Source organism: Apodemus sylvaticus, chromosome 14, assembly GCF_947179515.1.
Source record: "Apodemus sylvaticus chromosome 14, mApoSyl1.1, whole genome shotgun sequence".
Lineage (NCBI taxonomy): Eukaryota > Metazoa > Chordata > Mammalia > Rodentia > Muridae > Apodemus > Apodemus sylvaticus.
Genome location: NC_067485.1, coordinates 58580749 through 58584097, shown reverse-complemented (window position 1 = coordinate 58584097; position 3349 = coordinate 58580749).

Sequence of the window (3349 nt, the reverse complement as noted above, 5' to 3'; positions counted from 1 at the left end):
GGCCTGAGATAGCCTGACTGTAAGCAAGATCAAGAGTTAAAGGTGGAACTGGATTAACTTGTGGGGGAAGGTAGTAGCTATGGGACTAGGTATCAACTCAAATGTAAATTCTTTCTACCTTGCTCAATACTCATCTGTATGGTAGGGACCTCATAAGATTTTTCAGATGTAAATATCCTTAGTCTGGCCTATTGTTTGGGAATCCACCTGCCCTGAAAGGAAATGACTGAAGAGAAGAAAAGAACCTGTGACTCGAGTTTCTGGAATGCCTTTTCTACGGTAATAACATAAGTGATTGGAGCAAAGCAGAGTTTTTTGCTATAAGATGGATTCTTACATATCTATATTTGCTTGGTTATACCATGTCCCAGCTATAAGGAAATAGGAGAGTTTAGGAAATTTCCAAGTGAGATTTATCAGCTTCTAAATATATGGGGAGGTCCGTTATTCCCAGGAGACATTTTTTTCTTTTGCCTTTGTCTGTAAAATATCATTTTTACAGACTTCACTGGGCCACCGCGGCAAACTCCCAATTACATAATGCCAAATTACAATGATAAAGTTTTATCCCAAGATTTCTAACCTGTCTGCATACCAAAACCACATCTGACACCATCTGCATCTGGATCTCCTCCTCTGCTCCTTCCTGCAGCTCCCAGGCTCCCTCTGTCTCTGCCCTTCCTTCTCTTAGCTCCTCCTCCTCTATCCCCTCCAATCACTGGCCTTACTGCTGCAATGTGAATGGATAGGAAATACCTTGCATCAGTTTCCTATGTTTAAAGTGGCCTTGTGATGTAATGTTTTCCAGCTCATTGTCCCCTTAGAACTATGAGGTTTTTAGAAGAATGCTTTGCTTCTGAGGGATGCTGTGATCCCCTGTATTCCCTCACACATGCTAGGCAAGCATTCTGCCACACAGCTGCATCAGGCTAGTATGTCCTTTAACTGTTGGAAACCTCCTGGATTTTTCTGCACATGGGTGCAGTCATGGCACCACCCTCTGTTGTTTGATGCCTCCCAACCTCTTCTCTCATCCCTTATCTCCTTCTATCCCCAGAGTCCCATCTTTTTGTTTTAATCTGTGTTCCCAGTGGTTCCTGCTGCAGAGTTATTCACTGTTGACCCTTTGACAACCCACCCACTCAGTCTGACATTCTTGGCCCCTGATTTGTGAGGCAGTGGTATCACGGGCTAGCATTGTCTGCTAATATGTTGGGACTTCAGACATACTTTGGAACAATGGAGAGAACACAGCATCCATATCTGTCCCTTCATCTATGTGCACCCTCCACAGTAGTTGTGTTTTCCTTCCTCTGCAGCGTTCTAGCAGCTGCTGCTACAGACTCCTCCAGTTCTCCATACCCAGAGATCTCCCATGTCCCCTCCTTTATCCTGAAAGTTTGCCAGCAGGATAAGCAGGGCAGGGTAAGACACTGGAAAGAGAACCAGAGAGGAAGGCCAGAGCATGCAGTAGCTCCACACCACTACTCCCATGTGGAGGAAGAGGACATAGCATGTTGGATTCCATAGCTGCCTGCAGCTATTACGAAGTAGGTTTCTGGAACAGAAGCTGAGGGATGGATAGGGAAGGGGCGAAAAGAAAAATGGCCAAGACAATATTCACTGATCAAAGCCCGAAAACTTTAATGGCGCCAGACCTTTTAACAGTTTGGGCAAACCCTTTCCCCCAGACTCTGGGCTGAGTTCCGGTGGAAGTTGTCTAGCTTCTCTTGGAGGTCCTCGTCTTGACTGCTCCAGCAGCTGGGTGGGTCACCTGCTTAATTCAGGAATTCCTAGACCTGGAGGAACAATGAACTTAACCTTTACTTTGAGCACTCCACCCTAGGTGGAGCAAGATCCTGGATATCTGGGAGAAGTTAACCTTGACCTTAGTCAACTACACTCTTAGCACTCCACCCAAGGATAAAAATTCCTGCTTTAACCTTCTTCCCTATTATGTCCTAACGGCAGATTCCTGCCCGAAGCCAGGGATTGTCCTTGATGAAAGTCAAACTCCGACCAAGTGCATGACTGCCCCAATAGGGCTCTGTACAATAGCAGATGAGACTACTTCAAAAAACAGTCACCTTCAGTGCAGTGTGATGAGTTTTTGAAGAAGAAGGTCTGAAGTCCGGATTTCATGGGCTAAGAGCTAGTTCTGAAACAGAGGAGTGACTGGGTAATGAATGTTTGTGTTCTATGTACATCCCATAAGATCCTTTTCCAGTGACTGAGTGTGAAGTGAGGCAGAGGCAGCTGTTGAGGGGTGCTGCTTCATTCTCCATCCTTGCAGGCACCATCCAGGCCCCCATGCTCCCAAGGACACAGATCTTCAGGTGTCCCAGACACACAGAGAGGCTGGAGGAACTGCCTTCTCTGAGTGAATCTGCACTTTGAGCCTCCTCCTCAGAGCAGGGGCTATGATCCCACCTCAGCTGCAGGACCTGCTGCCTGCAAATCTAGCGTCAAGTACACCAAAAGTACTTTTAAGGCAGTGTGAAGACAGCAGCATGAAGAACAACTGACAAATACCAGAAACACCATAAATCGCTGTCGCTAGCAAATGCAATTGGAATACAAAGTGATTTTTATTGCTGAAGATGAGGACTTTGTTCATTTTGACATAAGTGGACCTAGACACCATTCCATCTAAAAGAAAGGCCAGCATTAACCAGACCATTGGGTGCATCATGAACAATGAGAAACAGTAACCTACATTTATTGATCACTTCAACATAAAAATCTGTATTTCCTTTGAAAACCTCTTCCCATTAAGTGGAATGCCAGCCTCCACCTAGCAGGATAGAAATGTGGAGGGTGATGGAAGTCTTCTGTACCATTAGGGTTGTGATCACACACACACACACACACACACACACACACACACACGCTCTGAGCATACATACATGCACAGACAAATGCAAACATATGCACATATCCTGAAAACCTACAGAGTCACCTGCACACACATGTACATCCACACACTTTTGATCTATTAACTTTTCATTCCAATTTCTGGAAGAATGTTTTGGTGAAAGGGTTTACAGGTCAAATTTTATTTGGCTCAGGCTATAGTCTCTCAACATGACACCACACCACCAATTCCAAACTGTATGCTCTCTAGTTCTGGCTCTGATGACCACAACACTGATGGACCCAATAGTGTGGTGACACATCGTCACACAGGTGGTCAGGACTATTATCTGACAGTGTATGCTGTACACATGCAACATCCCAACAGTCACATGAACTCACAGGAATACCCAGGAACTCTTAGAGCACCAGATCTCTGTGGCAGGTGGATAGGGATCACAGACTTTGTTCGAACCAAACTCACACCCCAGCATAA